At 48.8% G+C, this 17,345-nt stretch overlaps 1 protein-coding gene across 2 annotated transcripts in view; it reads left to right on the top strand.

The window, feature by feature from the left end:
• The first annotated feature begins 352 nt into the window (after positions 1 to 352).
• PPP1R16B (protein phosphatase 1 regulatory subunit 16B) overlaps positions 353 to 17,345 on the top strand; it is a 104,135-nt gene continuing 87,142 nt past the window's right edge. The window contains exon 1 of one of the 2 annotated variants that reach the window (XM_058562703.1): positions 353 to 525. The gene's annotated coding sequence lies outside the window, so the exon portion shown is untranslated. Of the gene's footprint in view, positions 526 to 1,110; positions 1,209 to 17,345 lie in introns of those variants that run through there. The other variant, XM_058562702.1, reaches the window with a different exon arrangement.

Genomic DNA, 17,345 nt, shown 5'->3' with positions numbered 1-17,345 from the left:
AACATTGCTAGTGAGTAATGACCTCGAGTTCTTCGAACAAGACTGCTGGGAATTGAATTAACTGGGTACCACCCCAAAAGCCCTCAAACTTCAACCTTGTCTGTGCCCCCGCTGGCTGGCCCTGGGGTGCCTAGGGCTCTAATCTGGAGGCTGAGAAAACTCAGGAAACAAGGCCCTTTGTGGAGAAGAGAACTCCATTGTTCTAAAGCCAGTGTTCAGCGAGTGTGGATTCCAGGGAATGTTTTGGGATGGATTTTTTTTCCCCTTTGTTAACTTTCTCTCCTCTTCCTGGGGCGGGGGCGAGTAGGGCCCTCTCAACAGCGACTTAAAGATAGTTAAATCCATTGTCGTGTAAAGAAAAGATGGTGCTCAGAATGCAGAGGCCTTCAGCCCAGGAAAGAGGCTCGAATTAGATGACAGAAGCTACCGGGTGTGTTTTGCTTTTTATTTTTAGCGTTAAAATCTCAGGGAGGCAGCCCCTTTCTGGATCCTGCACATCTCAAACAGTGGCAGACTTCAGCGGAGGTAAGACCACTTCCTTCCTTCTCCGCTTCACCTCCTTTTTTTCCAGAAAGAGGAAATGATGCGAGTCCACGTCGTACGCCACGGCCCCCATGCTCTCAGTGGTCTCGCTCCCTCGCCCCGTCCCCCGGCTGGGAGACCTGCCCCCGCAGACCTATCCCCAGGGCAACGGCCGGTCGGGCTCTTGGACGCCTCAGGAACTTTTCAGGCTCAGGCTGCGCAGGCCTTCAAGGTGGGAGACTTGAATTCCCGGCACTGGTACTAATTCTGTGTGACCTTGGGCAGGTTACTGCTCTTCTCTGGGCTCCATGATGCCCTTCCGTCAAATGGGAGCAAGAATATAGTCCTGGGCTTCCCCCTTTCCATTGCGGGGTGGGAGGAAGGAAGACTATTCCGAAGCCTGGCCACGTCCCATCCGCCTTCAATTTCCAGCTGCTGGAAGGAAAGGCCCCCGCCCCTAGAGCGCCGGGACCCTCCCCGGAGCTCCCTGGCCTGCGAGACCGGGCTGAGAGGCCCACCCCCTCCCCGCGAGCTCAGGCCCCGCCTTGGGGGAGGAGCCGAGGGGCGGCACGGAGGCTCGCGGCCGAGCAGAGCCGGCTTCTGTCGCCGCACCGGCAGCTGCGGCTCGGGCACAGACAGACGGAGCCAGGGCCGGGAGCCGCCAGGGGCAGGGCTCGGGAGAGCAGGTGAGTTCCTGCGCGGCGCTGCCTTCCTGCCCGCGCTCCTGCGGCTTATAGGGCGCGAGTTAAGGATTGAGGCGGGGAGGGGGTCCCAGCCTCTGATAGTCTAGCTGGGGGTGTGTAGGGCGCTTTGGCCAGGGGCCGGCAGCTTAAGATAATTGGGGGGCGGGGGGGTACTGGAAAGGCGGGCATCGGGAGCGCAGGGCCAAGGAGTCGGGCTGGGGTGGGGGCGTTCGTTCTCCCAGGTCTTGCGCGCCAGTGATGAGGCCGGGGTAGGGGGCGCATTGGCAGGTTGTTGGCTGGGGCCGCCGTGGCCCGATCTTGGGACGGGCAGGGGGGTCCTCGGCTGGACCTGGACCCTTGGGCCGCCGTCTGCCGGTGGGCGCAATGCCGGGCAGCAGGAGCCACAACCGGCACAAAACAGCCCGGCGCCCAGGCTCTGGGCTGGGCATGGGGGCGCCGCCCCCTCGCGTGGCGGTTCTTGGTCCCCGAAGGCAGCGGAGGGCGCAGGGAGCGCTCCTGCCCGGGCGGGAAAGGTCCCCAGGGCAGGTGCCCCCGAGTGCAGACCCGCCCGGCGTCGGAATCCAGCTGACAGCGCCCGCGGGTCCCTGGGAGACCCCGCGCGTGGTTGTTCCGGGGGAGAGGTGCGCCCGGCCTCTCCAAAGGGCCGCGGTGCGCCGGCTGCTGGGTCCCCGGCGCCAGGAGCACTCCTCCCCTCCCGAGTCCCGCGCATCGACTCCCGCCAGAGGCGCGCCCCCGAGCGCGTAGGATGGACAGAAACTGTGTAGCCCGCCCCAGAGAGGTCGCGCAGAGGGGTCTCCCCAAGGTCACCCGGAGCGCCTAGGCTGAGCTTCCCGGACCGCCGCGTGTGGAGAGCAGGAAGGGGGAGGCGCTCGCTGCCCGCCTCCCTCCCTGATGCAGACTCCCTCCCTTCCTCCTCCTCCTCCTCCCCTAGTCCGGACCTGGCTTCACTGGAGATGCTGATGATGCAGCTCCCAGCCATGGGCGGATAACTGAGCCTAGGTGAGCTTTGAATCCGGCCCTCTCGGGAGGGCCGCGCACAAAGCCCGAGACCCACTGCTCCCGGGCACCCCAGGAGCGGAGGGAGAGAGACGCGGCCGCATAAGCGCTTCTCAGAACCGAAAGCCGAGCTGCTTGCGCGCCCATGTGATTGGATTCCACATAATGGGCCCCTGTTCTCGCTGTCGGTAGCGCCCACCAGCTCCCCGAGGCCCGGGGCACCAGGTGCCGCCTCTGAATCGCCCTCTGTGGAGGACCTGGGCCCTGAGGTACCAGGCGCCCTTTCCCGCAGGGCTCGCTCGGGAAGGGGTCTGTCGTTAGCCGCCTCAGTCCGCGGGGGTACTTTCCTGTGTGCCCTGCCATTTCCTGCGGCTGATGAAGCCCCGGAGAAAAGCCCTCCATCCGGGAGGCCTCCTCCTAGGCTGGTAATAAAGCTTCTTAGCTCAGCCAGTGACTAGCTAGCTCAGCCAGTGACTAGCTGTCTGCCCGAGGGCAAAGCACTTGGGTTCTCAGAGCCTCGGCTGCTTCTAGGAAGTGGGACTGATAATCGGGCTGTGGGGAGGATGTCCGAGAGGCCCCGCGTGAAGCGCTTGGTGCAGCGGGGCATGGCGGGCTGAAGGCTCCTAGGTAAAGCCGGCGCCTTTCACATTGGTGTGGAGTGGGGCGTGTCTCTTCTTTTAGGCAGGAGCAGAAGTGGAGCCCTGGTGGGTGGTTCTGCAGGGACTGGGGTAGTTTCCACATCTTCCTCCCTCAGCTCTGTCATAAAGAGCCAGCTTGCAGGCGGCTGGTGGGCGCTGGTGAATCCTTTCAGCTTGCTGCCTGCCCACAGGGCCTTCCCACACAAATCCCCCGACCTCTTCTCTTCCCCTGCCATCTTCTCAGCCCTCGTTCCCAGGATGTTGGGGGCAAGACGTCAACCAGGCCACTCCGGACCTTCAACTTTGCACCTTCCTGTCAATTGGAGTCTACCCAACAGTGTCCCCCTCCCTAGGACCATTCTGACTCCTCTCCTGCCCCCAGCTCTTCCCTGCTTTTGAAATGTCATCCTTCAGGAAGACCACTGGATCCTTCCTAACCCTCTTTTGGTCTCCTCCCACTGTGACGTTCTTCTGCATGCTCTGTGGTTCAGGTGTCAGGGCTCCTTGCATCCTGATGTGCTCTGAATCTTCCCTGGCATGGGAGGACATGGCAGGTAAGGTCCAATGCATGCTCAGACTTCATTCTCTCTGGTAATTGATGCTGGAGTGGAGGTTAAATTCTAATCTAGCTGTTAAGTCTGTTTGGGAGCCCGAGCCACAGGCCTAAGAGGATGCTGATGCAGGAAGGTGGGTTTTTCCCCAAGGCAAGAACATTTCTGCAGAGCCCATTTGGACTCTCTGGAATCTATGGCCCCAGGTTCTTCTCAAAACCAGCTCCATCCCCAGAGTGAACTTACTCTGACCAACACAGACTGCAGCCAGTCTGGTTTTGCAGATCACAGAAGGCACATACCTGGATTCACGTGCTGTGCTTGGACCTTCAGAAACCCCATCCAACCCTGCCCATCTCCCGTAACCTAGCTGTCCCACCCCCACCCCACCTGCATCCAGAACTAGAAGCATTTGGAGTATAGTGGGTCCCAACTGACATTCTTCCAGGAGAGACCAGGATGACCTTCTTTATCCCGAGCACATCTTAAGAGACTGGGCTTCAAGGAGGGCTTGGACAAGCCCAGCTCTTACAGAAAGCTACAAAGTATGAAGAGCAAAGGAGCCAGACAGGTCTAGTTCAAATTACGGCTCTAGACTCAAAAGCTCTGTGACCTGGGTAAATATTTACTTTCAGTGAGTCCTGGTTTTCTCATCTGTAAAATGAGAGTAATAGTAATGCGTACTGCATGGGGTTGGGAGGATTCCGTGAGACCATAATGCGTAGAAAGTGCTTCACACAGCACCTGCTGTGGGCAGGAATGAAGGAAACCATTAGCGTCACTGTCACCACCATTTCCTCCTTCTCATGGGCTCTCAAAGGTCCCACCGCCTCCAGTCTGGGGGAGTCAGACCTCTTCTGCCTCTAGGTATCAGGACAGCCTTACTTCTGCATTCCCTGACTCCTGGGAATTCGAGTCCAGCGTGGGCCTGTCTCCAGGAAGTCTGTGACTTAGCCTTTCTCAGCTGGCCACCATTTTTCAGGATTCGTTGATTCATTCAACAGATGTTTACTCCACTCTAGACCTTGTGCTTAGCAAGGGATTTCGAGATGAATAAGGCAGCCCGCAGGGTTCTCACTCTATGCGAGAGAGACAGGCCTGGAAACAGAATGAGGATGCTGTGGGATATCAGCTTCACTGGCAAGCAGAGGAGTGAAGGGTAGAGCGATGGGTGAACAGGTGTGCTCAGGCCAACCAACCCAGGTTTCATTCCTGTATCTGCCACCTCAGAGCTGGGTGGTAATGGATAGATGCCTTACTTCTCAAGCAGATAAGTTACTGACCTGGGGGGGGGGTGTGATGTAAGGGGAAGAGTGAGACCCTGTGGGTAAAAAAACTCAGCTTAGGGCCTTCTAGATATTAATCAGTGCTTGCAAATGTTAGTTGCTATTATTATTAGTCTATGATGACCAATAACAGGTGGGAGCACATTTTAACCCTTCAGAGACAATTTTCCAGGTGGCTGGTACTAGAGGGGCGGGCAGCTGAGCAGAGAGAACAGCTTGTGCAAAGGCACAGAGGCTTGAAAGTGCTTGCTGTCTTTCAGAGCAGTGGGCAGGAGCTGCAGATGGAGCACCGTCACCACAGGACATGACGGAGGCATGGGCAGCAGGCAAGGCCGGGGAGGTAGGCAGAGGCCAGGCTGCCAGGGGCCCCGAATGATTAAACGCTCGCTGACCCGAAGCAGACACACTGCAGCCTGTGGAGGACTGTCTGATTGTAGCATCCGAGAAAGTCCAGGATTAACTTCTGCATGGGAGGAAGGGCTGGCCTGGGCTCCTTTGCCAATACCGTTACCTGTCCCTTCCTCTTCCTTCCACCCGGGATGCACAGGGATCCTCTCCTTCTTCCTGAATGCTTTTCCTACTACTGCACCTGTTTCTCTCTTCCTGGGACTCAGTTTCTCACTTGAAGGAAGGGGATGTGGGTGGAGGAAGTGTCATGATCTGGCTCCCTTATTGATCATAATATAGTACCAAGTGCTTTTCTGGATGCTGGTCACTGTCCAAGGTCTTTGCTTGCATGGCCATTGAATCCTCATACCACTCCATTGAAGTCGATGCATTTATCCCCATTGCACAGGGAGGGAAACTGAGGTACAGAGGGTGAGGCAATTTGCTAGAGGGCATGCAGCTCTTACATGGCAGGAAGTCATGTCTGGGGGTCTCTAAAGTTGCTATGTGCTATCCTGTACTGTCTCACTCATGCTCTTTATAAATATCTAAAGCTGATTGCAGAATGTCGGGCTTCTTTCACTGTGTACCCTTGGATGCTGGGCAGTAGGCACCTTGAAGAGGGGTCACAGTGGGGTGGGCTCTGGGTACCTGGGGACTGCCCCATTCTCTGCCTGCTCTGATTTTTGGGAAGGGCGTGTGTGTCAGCACTTGGCAGGGGTGGGGCGTGTTCTTGGACGTCTCGGAGTTCAGGTCGGCATTCCTCTGCCCGCTAACGTCCCATAAACGTGCCTTGACGCAGGCAGTGTGCAGCTTGATTGATGTGGCAGGTGGCGGTTGAGCTCCACCGTGACCCCAGGAAGGAATGAGTCTTTTAGGATGGCGGTCAGAGCGTCACGTGACCACATACCCTACCTGTTTACAGAAGACGTCAAAACAAAGGCTCGAATTTCCTTTTCCATGGGAGGCAAAGTTTAGGGCCAGGGTTCAAATCCTAGCTCTGCCTTCCACTGGTTTTTGGGCCTTGGGCAATTTCTTCACTTCCTTGAGCTTCAATTTCTTCATCTGGAAATACAGATCATCTATACCTTACATATATATACCATTCAGAGTTGTCATAAGGATTTGCAATCATACATAAAATGCCTGGCTTCCAAGTTGTAGATAATATTGATGTAGTATCCACAACATTTTCCTCCATGGTACTTATCATAATTATGATTATATGGTTATTTGTGGTCATTACTCTTTTAGTCTGTGTCACCCACTCGACCAGTGGTTCTCAATTGGGGGCAGTTTGGCCCCCCAGGGGACATTTGGCAATGTCTGGAGACATTTTTGGTTGTCACAACTGGGGAGGGCAGAGGGGGAGGGGAACTACTGGCATCTAGTGCGTAGAGGCCAGGAATGCTGCTAAATACCTTACAGTGCACAGGACCCCCCCACCCCAATCCCAAATGTCAATAGTGCCGAGGTTGAGAAAGCTTACACTGGACCATAAGCGCCGTGAGGTCAGTGACTGTGTCTAATTCATTCAGCTGTGTGTCCCTGGTTGCCCAGCATGATGCCCAGTACACGGGAGACAATCAATATGCATTAAAGGGATGAATGAGGACTTGGAAAGCCTTGTGTCCCCTGGAGTCCCAGAGGTTTGGCTTGCAGGACATTTTTTTTTTTTTTTTGTGAGGAAGGTCAGCCCTGAGCTAACATCCATGCTAATCCTCCTCTTTTTTTTTTTTTTTTTTGCTGAGGAAGACGAGCTCTGAGCTAACATCTATTGCCAATCCTCCTCCTTTTTTCCCCCCCAAAGCCCCAGTAGATAGTTGTATGTCATAGTTGCACATCCTTCTAGTTGCTGTATGTGGGACGCGGCCTCAGCATGGCCGGAGAAGCAGTGCATAGGTGCGCGCCCGGGATCCGAACCCCGACCGCCAGCAGTGGAGTGCACACACTTAACCATTAAGCCATGGGGCCGGCCCGTTGCAGGACGTTTTGAACGGGCAGAAGAGATTTAGATGAACCTGAATGATGAACAGCCAATTGGTAATTCAGGCCAAAGAAATTCAGACCAAGCTCTTTTCCTTCCCAAGCAGATGCTTGGGGGCCTGAATTATCTGAATTGCTGCCGCAGCCACCACTGCATTTTGCTCATGTAGATACAGGACTCACCTTTATCTGGACAAGCAGGCTGGGGCAGTGGAATGTAGGTGCTGACAAGAAACGCCCTGTCAGCTGGGCCCTTGGGATTTGCCAAGCTGGGGCGCAGCTGCTGTTGGCTTCCTGTTTTTTCCCTTTCTGGTGGAATGAAGGAAACCCACTGAATGGCTATTTTTCCACTGACATTTACAGCAATGTGATAGGCCTTGGATTAATGAGGTCAAGCTCCTGTGTGAAATCTGCACGATAACTTGAAGCTTGGCCAACAGGAAGACATCGCGTGTTTTCTTTGGGTCATTTGATGGCTTTGGATGGCTTTGGCCAGGGAAGCAGGGGTCATGGCTCTGTACAAAAGAAGGAGGTGTTTTACACCCTGGAATTATAGAGGCTGGAGTTGTCTCCTTTTCAACTTATTGGGAAGGTTTACTTTAATATGGACTTTGAAATATATAACTCACTAAAGCAGGGGTTCACCGTGAGCCCCAGGTTGGCTGCTGAGCCTAGGTCTGGGTTATCAAAAAAATCACATTGTTTTTCCGGGGCTCTCTGGGAGTTTGAAGGAAAATATTGGCCTCAAAGGGTTTATGGACAGGTTAGAGGTGCACATTGGTTAGAACTTATTCTGGGGCCGGCCCCGTGGCTTAGTGGTTAAGTGCGCGCGCTCCGCTGCTGGTGGCCCGGGTTCGGATCCCGGGCGCGCACCGACGCACTGCTTCTCCGGCCATGCTGAGGCTGCGTCCCACATACAGCAACTAGAAGGATGTGCAGCTATGACATACAACTATCTACTGGGGCTTTGGGGGGAAAAAAAAGAAAAAGAGCTTATTCTGATGGGGGAAGAGAAATTGGGCATGTGTCTCAAACTTGCTCCCAAATTCTCTTGGGGTTCCTGTTAAAATGCAGAATCTGATGGAGTAGGTCGGGCCTGAGCATCTGCATTTCTAACAAGTTCCCAGGGGGAGCCATTCTGCTCGTCTATGAACTGCACTTTGAGTAGCAAGGGTCTGGGAAACCCCAAGTCTACAGATGAGGGGTCCATAGTGTAACCCACTCAAACACAAAAGCAAATTCAGTCTGTCGTGCCCATTTGCACAGCCATCTACTCTGCTGGCTGGCTTGCAGATCACGCCTTCCCTGCACCCCTTCTCTGGGTGCCCAGGCCTGGGACCCAGCATGAAAGAAAGGCTGCTTGCTCCCAAAGAGCAACTCAAACAGCCGGAAGAAGGTGTGAGGGGCTTCTAGTGCTTCCAGAAATGTGTGTCCAGGAACGCACTGTTCCTGGGTCCCCTGGTCCCCTGGGGCTTGCTAAACATACAGACCCCTGGGCCCTAGCTTAGCCCACCTGCATCAGAACTGGCCAAGGCAGAGTCCTGGGAATCTGTATCTTTTTAGAAGTGTGCCAGGTGGTTCTGATTCACAGCCAGGCTGGTGGAGAGGAAGCCGGGAGGAGGAACTGGCAGCATGTGGAGGTTAATTGCTCAGCAGGGCTGGTGTAAGGTTGTAGAGTCGTCTACTGCCCGATGCCACCTGGCTGAGGGAGGGGCCGAAACTTAGCCTGCTCCACTTGCCAAGCTCTGCACCCTGCCTGGAAGGGTGCCCACCTTTTTCTTAATATTAATAATGATCATTAACATTTGGTACTTACTGTGAGCCAAGCACTGTCTATTTAATTCTTTTAGTCCTCCTAGCAACTCTAAAAGGTGGCATTATTACTACCCTTATTTTACTGCTGAGGAAAGTGAGACACAGAGAGGGTCAATGACTTGCCCTATGTCACACAGCCAGTGAGTGTCAGAGCAAGGATTTGAACCCGGGACATCTGGCTTTAAAGTCCTTGCACTTACCCATTCATTACACTCTCTGGCTTTTCTTTGGACAAAAATGCTGTTGCTCTGTGGGGCTGCCCCTACTCTGAGGGAGTGCCTTTTTTCTAGTTCATCCCTAGATAGGGACAAGGCTGGCCGTGACCTTGACTGGCTCTGGCGTCACACCTGGGTTTGATTCCTGCCTCTACCATTTGCTGCAAGCTTGAGCAAGTTGCTTGCTTAACTTTGCTGAGCCTCAATTTCCCCATGTGTAAAGTAGAAATAATAATAGTATGAGATGATATGAGTAACCATTTAGCCTCTGCTTGGCATGTAGGATGTACTCGATACATATCAACTATTATTATTACATTAGTGTCAGTGAAGTCAGCCCCTGGGAGTCATAGATAGCTTCAGAGCAGAGGGGGACAGGTGAGCAGAGCCTGGTGTCATTTATGTCCCTGGGGACTAAGTCAGTGGTTTGGTTCACCCAGGTTATTTGTGGCTACTACCTACCTAGGCATCCCTAGCCTTCGCTTCTTGGCACTGGTTCAAGGCCCCAGTGTCCATGCCAGCCTGGTGAGTTCTCAGAATTTCTTGGCTCCCAGAATGGTTCAGTCTCGATCAGAACTGGCTTTATTTCCTGTCACCCAAGAGCAAGTAAAAGGCACACATTCTCACACTTACTCTCTTCTGGGCTCTCGGACCTTCTTGGTGACTCTCCCTGTCTCCAGTCTCCTTTCTAGAACCCTGCAGTCATCATCGGCTCTCCCATGGACTGGGCAGAGAGCAGACACTGCCTTAGAGACATTGCCTGTTGCCTTTTAAAGAAATAGGGAAGATTTTCTCCAAAATTTCATTAGTTTCCTTCTTTTACATAGAAATCAAGGTTTTGTTTTCTTATTGCTGTATTTTATACTTTTGAATTATGAAAAGAATACAAACTCATTATTATAATTCAAACAGTACAGAAATGTGGAAAATGGAAAGTGAAATGTCCCCAACCATCATCCCCAGCCACTCATTCCTTTTCCCCAGAAGAAATCCCTGAATGTTTTATGAATCTTTCCGTAAATTTCTTATACGTATACAAATCCATATTCATTTACCTGTTTATCAGTTTTTCTTGTTAACACATTTACACAACACTCTTCTGAAACTTCCTTTTTCAGCTAATTTATCTTAGTGCATGTCAATACATAGAGATATACCTCAGTCTTTGTCTGGTATTCTGGTAATGAAAATTTACCATAATTTATTTTCAAGTTCCTTGCTGACAGTTAAGATTGTTACCAGCTTTTTCCTACCACAAATATTTGATGCTACAGCATCTTTTCTGATACAGTGTGTATCTTTGTACACTGGTATGATTTTATTCATGGGAAAATTCCGTGCAATTTGAACTGTGACAGACGTTGTCAAATTGTCCTCCCAAGAGGCCAAACCAATTTCTATTCCCTCAACAGTGTGTTGAATGCCTCTTTCCCCAGCCCCTTCTCCAACACTGAGTATTAAGTCACTTTATTTTTTGTCTGTCTGAGAGGAATAAAATGGAAAGAATGTTTCTGAGCCAGGTCCCGCAGTAATTCAGGTTTTATGAACTTTTATTTATTCATTTATTTAATTTTTTTTGCTGTGGAAGATTTGCCCCGAGCTAACATCTGTTGCCAATCTTCCTCTTTTTGTATGTGAGCCACTGCCCACAGCATGGCCACTGACAGATGTATGGTGTATGTCCGTGCCCGGGAATTGAACCCAGGCAGCCAAAGCGGAGCATGCCAAACTCAACCACTAGGCCTCTGGGGCTGACCCAGATTTTATGACCCTTTAGACTGTGCCTACATGAAGATCGGTAAATATTCAAGAACTACATTTTATCGGGCCTTATGCTTGGAATTAGAGACATGAAATTAAATTAAACCAGTTTCTGCCTTCATGTTGATCCCCATCTCCTGGAGGAAGCAAACACGTGGACAAATAAAATAAGAGCAAAACAGTGTGGTTCAGGTGTGCTAGAGAAGTGAATAAGCTCAGCTAACTTTTGTTTGATAAACTCTATCTTCATAAATATCACAAATGAATTTGTAAAATACAGTATAGACTGTGTCTTGGGGAGAGAGAGAAACTTGAACTCTTCAAAAACCAACCTGGTTGGAAGCAGAAAAATCATGCAGCTTCCCCCTAGTGGGGGCAGCAGAGGAGGTGGGCAGTTAGGAAGGGATAAGTAATGTTGAAATAGTCTCTGTGGTGGTTTCCATGTTTATAATGGGGTTTGTTGGAGGGAGGCTGCGCAGAAACCCAGCTGAGTTTGCAGCTGGCACTGATTATGGATCACTCATACCTGGACAAATTTGTATGTTAGTCCAGAAAGAGTGAGAGCAAAGGAGCAGAAAGCTGGCTTTAAAAATCCACAACCTTGGAGCTCACCAGAGGTTGGACGTGGTGGCATGAAAAGGCGGTTAGCCCAGAGTTTACGAGGAGGTGTGGTCTGAGCAGTGCCCATTGTAGAATGGATGCACAGAATGGGTGTTCAATGAATGAGTGAGCATCAAAGATGTCTCTGTCTTGTAAAGGGGCCTCCTACTCAAAAAGAAAAGATCTATTTAGAAAGAGGTATGATCACCTGATCTACCCACCTGGGGGGAGCCACACCTTAGCTATACATTTTCTTTGGGTCCCAGATATCTCTTCATTCACTTGAGATATCTTAAAAACAGCACGAGGCAAGAAGCAGTTGAGAATATGAAACAGCGCTGTGGAGTGAACTTAACCAATGAATTGCCTAAGCAGGGATATATAGAGCCAATTGCAGAGCATGCAGAGTTGAAAAGAGACTGTGAAGCCAGGGGCAATGCTAGCCCATCCTTTCATGGAAGGCAAGGCAGGAACCAGGTGAGGTGTGTCCTGGGTTTGACCCCCAGTGTCCGCTCTCTTCTCCCATCAGCCAGGTCTATTTTGTCTGGTTTAATGCTACAGCTCTGGTTCCAAGCCAAAGGAGCACTCTCTATGACAGAACTGATGGAATAATCTCAGTGAATTTTCAGTCTCTTGGTCTCCCACCCTCCTGTCCACCCTCTCCCATGTATTGAATACCCACCATGTGCTGGGTGGCTCCATGGTGGGATGTAAAGGTGAATAACACATATCCCTTGTCTTTCAAGAGCATCTAGTCTAATGGAAGAGGCAGATCTGAAATTAACAATTACTACAGAGTGCTGAGTGCCACAATAGAGAAGTGGTCAAAGGCCTTGGAACTAGAGGAGAGAGAAACCCATTTGGCACAGGGCAGATAAAAACAATTCAGAAACAATGTTGTGTAAATATGACAAGGCAAGTCAAGTGCTGAGCACAGTGCCTGGAAAGCTCTTAAGAGGTGATAGATATTATTATTACAGCACTTGCACTAGCTCTCAAAGAACAAGGAAGAGTTTGCCAGGTGGAGAGAAAGAAGGGTATCGCCACCCTAGGGAATGGCATGAATAAAGTTGAGGAGGTGAGTGTGCTGTAATGAAAGGTTCATGGCTTTGTAGCAGAGAAATCTGGGTTCAGATCCTTGTTCTGCTACTTACTAGTTGTGACTTTGGGCATGTCAAGATGAGCCTCCATTTCCTAATCTATCTAGTGAGGAAATGGTGCCTGTTTTTAAAGGCTCCTTGTGGGGATTGAAGTTAATTTATGTGTAGTACCTGGCATACAGTGGAGTCTCGGTAGGTACCATTGTGGATGTGTGACTCCATCAGACCTGTTCAATGTAGCTGGAACAGTGAGTGTTTAGTGGGTTGGGGGTGGGGAGGAGGTTAGGATGGCCAGAGATGAAGCTAAAATGCCAAGGCCAGATACTGGATGGTCTGGACTGTTAGGCTGAGGAGTTTAGACTTGGCTGTATAGGCAATGAGGAGGCATTAAATTCTCCCCTGCAAGAGAAATACAGGATCAGACTTGGTTTCAGAATGAAAACACTGCCAGTGGTGTGGATGGTGGGTTGGAAGGTAAGAAATGGATACAGGGAACCCACTTTGGGAAATGTTGCTTCCACTTTCTTGTCTTGGCAACTCACAGCTCGTAGTAGCCTAGTAAAAGCTCTGTTAAGTCCTGTAGTCAGTACTGCCCAGAGAGGCAGATTAGGGCTGTGGGTTAGGAGCATGGGCTTCAGTGTCAAGGCCAACGTGGATTTGAATCCTAGCCCTGTTGCTTCCTGGCTGTGTGCTCTTGGGCAATTACTTAACCCCGCTGAGTTTCGGTTTCCCCTTCTATAAAATGAAGAGTAATAGTACCTCTCTCATAGGCTTGTTGTGAGGATTAAATGAGATAGCATAAATAAAGCATTTAGCTTAGCTCTAGGAATTCAATAGAAGTTGATAATTAGAATTTAAAAAATTACGTATTTGGCTGTGGACCCCTTCTTCCGTGTAACATCTGTTAACCCCCCCTGGAGCTACTAATGTTCTACACAAAACATCCTGCTGTAGACTTTCTGCAGAAGCAGCAGCACTTTCTGCTCCAAGAAATAGTGAGGAGGGTTGCCAAATTCTAACACAGTGGTTCTTGGATGCTCATTAGACTCACCTGGGAGCTTTTAAAAATTTCAATGCCTGGCTGCACCCCAGACCAATTAAACCAGAACCTCTCGAGGCAGGACCCAGGTATCAGAATTTTTTAAAATTTTAATGATTTATTAAGGTAAAACAAATACAGAATAGTACATAAAGCCCAAGTGAATGAATTTTTCACGAACTGAACATGCTCGTGTAAACCATATCCTGCTCAAAACCCAGAATATTACAGTACTCCAGAAGCCCCTCTTATGTCACTTGCCAGTTACCCCCACCACAAGACCATTATCCTGATTGCTAGATTAGTTTTGCCTGTTGTTGAATTTTACATAAGTGGAATCATATAGTGTGTATTTTTTTTGCGTGTTTGGTTTATTTTGGTTAACATTGTGAGAATCATCCATATTGTCAAGTGTAATTGTATATTGCTCATTCTCATTGCTGTACAATGTTCCGTTTTTATGCCACATTTTTTTTCCAGACTACTGTTGGTGGGCATTTTGGATAGCTTACACTTTAGGACTATTACAAATAGTGCTATTAGCATTCTTGTAAATGCGTTTTGGTGAATGTATATGGAAATTTCTGTTGGGTATAATCCTAGGAATGAAATTGCTGGATTATAGGAATTATATGTTCAGCTTTAGAAGATATTGCCGAGCAGTTTTTAAAAGTGGTTGTACCAATTTATATTCTCATTCAGTGTATAAGAATTCTTGCCAACAGTTGGTATTTTCTGTCTTTCAAAAAAAATTTTTGGCTATTCTGGCAGATAGATAGGAGTCTTGCTCTGTGATCTTAATATATATTCCCAGCATCTCCAGGTGATTCCAACGTGTAGCCAAGGCCGAGAATATCTTTCCTAAGGTTTTGAAAAAGCAAAACACCCATTAATGAAACTGGATAAAGAGATGTTATAACGGCGAGTGCCTCCCGATCGACTCTCTTTGACGTCTGTACCCAGAGTTTTTTATAGACCTGCTCTGTCTAGTCAGCCAGTGGAGGATGTTTTTTTTGCTACAGAAGGAGAATATGGAGGTGTATCAAACTTGACAGCCTGCCTCTTATTCCTGTATTCTTTATGTGCAGCAACGGGCTCCATCAGGAGTGATCGGGGAGCTAACTTGAGGAACCTTGAAGCTCTGGAAAGAGGCCACGGCAGGCCTTCAATCTCTTCTTCCAATTTAAGACCTGAAAGAGAAGGGAGGACATGAGAAGTGACTAGTAGTCTATATAGATGTTGACAGATGAAAAGAGCTGGTCTTTGGGACCAGAGTTTAAGATTTTGTGTTGTATTTTTGCTCTCCTGAGCTTGCCCAACATCTGGCACTTTGAAGATGCTCAAAAAAATAGTCATTGAAGTCAATATTACAGCTGTGTAAGTGTCCCTAGTGAAAAGCACAACTCACATGGCTGCAGAGGAAGGTGTTGGTGGGGATTTAGCTGATCTGATTAATAGCTTTGGTTCTCTTCTTTGTAGTTTCTATGTTGTGGCCGATATTCCCTATTTGTTCATTTATTTTCCGTTACCCTTGATCAAAGTTATAATAGCTGCTTTAAAATCCTTGTCTGTTAACTCCAACATCTGAGTCATCTTGGGGTAGATCTCTATGGATTGCCTTTCATCTTGAATTTGGGTCACATCTTGCTGTTTGTTTGTTTTTTAAAATTTTTTTCTAGTGATTTTGATCACATCCTGAACATTTTGAATGAGACTTGAAGGGACTCTTGATTCTATTATGTTCTTCAGAACAGTAATGAGTTTTTGTTTGTTTTATCAGGCGGATAACTTGACCAAACTCAAACTCGAAACTCAGTGTCTCCAGGGTAGGCAACAGCTGACATCATCCTTCAGTTCTTTTAGCCTTAGTTGGGCTGTAACTGCATCATTCAGGGATATTTGGGCAGAATTTGCACTCAGAATTTGGGGCTACTGGTCTGTGGCTATTTTTTGGGATGTCTCTCCTCACTTTCCAGCTGTAGTTACCTGAACTCTGTCCTCTCAGTCCTCAAACAGTAACAGCGAAGGTTTCTATCCAAGTTGTAGCCACCAAGGACAACAATGACTGGGGTCTGCCCTCAGGTAAAAAAGCTATAAAAACATGAAAGTCACCTGGTGCCATTTCTTTCTTTCAAATGTTGACTCCACTCCAGTTTCTCTCTGCTTATGCCGGAACAAATCTAGTGCCTTCCAATAGGTTATTTTGTGTGTGTGTGTGTGTGTGTGTGTGTGTGTGTGTGTGTGTATGTATGTGTGTAGAGTTTATAATAGTTGTATATAGGAGGCTAGATCCAATAAGAGCTATTCTGCCATTACTAGAAGCAGAACCTTTCTGATCAATAGTTTTGTTCATTAAAGGGCCCTCAGAGTCCCCCTACTCTACTGCCTAGCACATATTTATTGCCATAAATATTTATTTGACTAAATGAATGAGGCTTTAAATTAAAAGTGGAAGTGAATTAGGAGAGAAAATTGACGGAAGAAAACTCTGAAACTAATTACTCGTTGATGACATCAGGTATAAAATAGAGAGGGTGTTCAGTAATTTGCTGTATATGGATTGAAATAATATTAGGGCCCCAGATATCTGAGTGTAGACCAAAGTGGCTAGCATAGTGAACCTGAGATTTCAACACGAGGAGATAAATTCAATTGTGATAGTAACATCACTTGAATGGAGTTGAATTTATGGCTTATGGAGAATTTACCATGTTCAACAGAAATAAAGCTGGTCAAAGGGGAGCAGAGGTATGCCTGGAGTTCTGTCCACCCCAGAGGAGCCAAGAGGAGGGAATCAAAGTGAAGGAACTTTGGCTAGAGATCAAAGAGGGAAGGAACCGGAGTAATGTAAAGGCGGTCTACTACAGCTTTCTTCTCTCTGCATGAGAGGTGACCTGGAAGGTCACAAATGCAGTCCTGAGAGACTTCAAAGCCTACGTATTGGACAGAAACTTCACTTAACCAAAATGCAGAGCATCTGGAAACTTCCTGATTTATTCTACTGACAGTTTCATCTCTTGGAGAGCAGAGGAAAGAGGACAGTTGCTGCTATGAATCTGGTTTGGGAGCTGTTGGGCACAGTGAAAATGAGAAAGTGCTCACCAAGAAAGAGAACACTGGCATAGGGGGCTGAGCCCACAGGGGTTTGGAAGACAGATTTTATGAAATTTAGGATGAGATACATATATTTCCTGCCCAGGCCTCCAAAAGTAACAACGGCTCCAACAGTAAGGGAAGTTATGATTTTAATCAGTTAGCCTCACTCTGCATAGATTTCATTAATTCTCCTTCAAGGACACCTCTTCTTGCTACCAGTCGTGCTTCTGTGGGTCGTCTTCTCTGTCTGACATTTTTTCTTTTATTTTCAAGCAGGGGAGATATTAAAAATACTTAACCATCATGGCACAGGGAGAGACCAATCAGAAGAGAGGCTAGCCACAAACAACTGGAATTTCAGCCCTACTAACAAGTTCCTTAACCTCGCTAAGTCTCAGTTTTCTCTCTTTGAAGTGGGACAATACCTATGTTGCAGAGTTGGTGCAATGATTCCAAGAGATGTTACAGGTCCAGAGCTTGACACGGGGAAGGCGTGCTGTGCACAGAAGCTGCTGTTAGTACCCTGGATTCTTTATCTCCAGGTTCACTTCATCTACATATTTTAAAGGTTCTACGATGCTTCTCTTGAGTTTCATTAAGCATACGTCTTACACTATACTGACTTCAGCGAATATTTGTTCTGAATTTG

The sequence above is a fragment of the Diceros bicornis genome, chromosome 19 (genome assembly GCF_020826845.1).
Source record: "Diceros bicornis minor isolate mBicDic1 chromosome 19, mDicBic1.mat.cur, whole genome shotgun sequence".
In the NCBI taxonomy this organism is placed as follows: Eukaryota; Metazoa; Chordata; class Mammalia; order Perissodactyla; family Rhinocerotidae; genus Diceros; species Diceros bicornis.
Note: the sequence above shows the minus strand (reverse complement) of the source record. Positions and strands in the feature narration are given on the sequence as shown.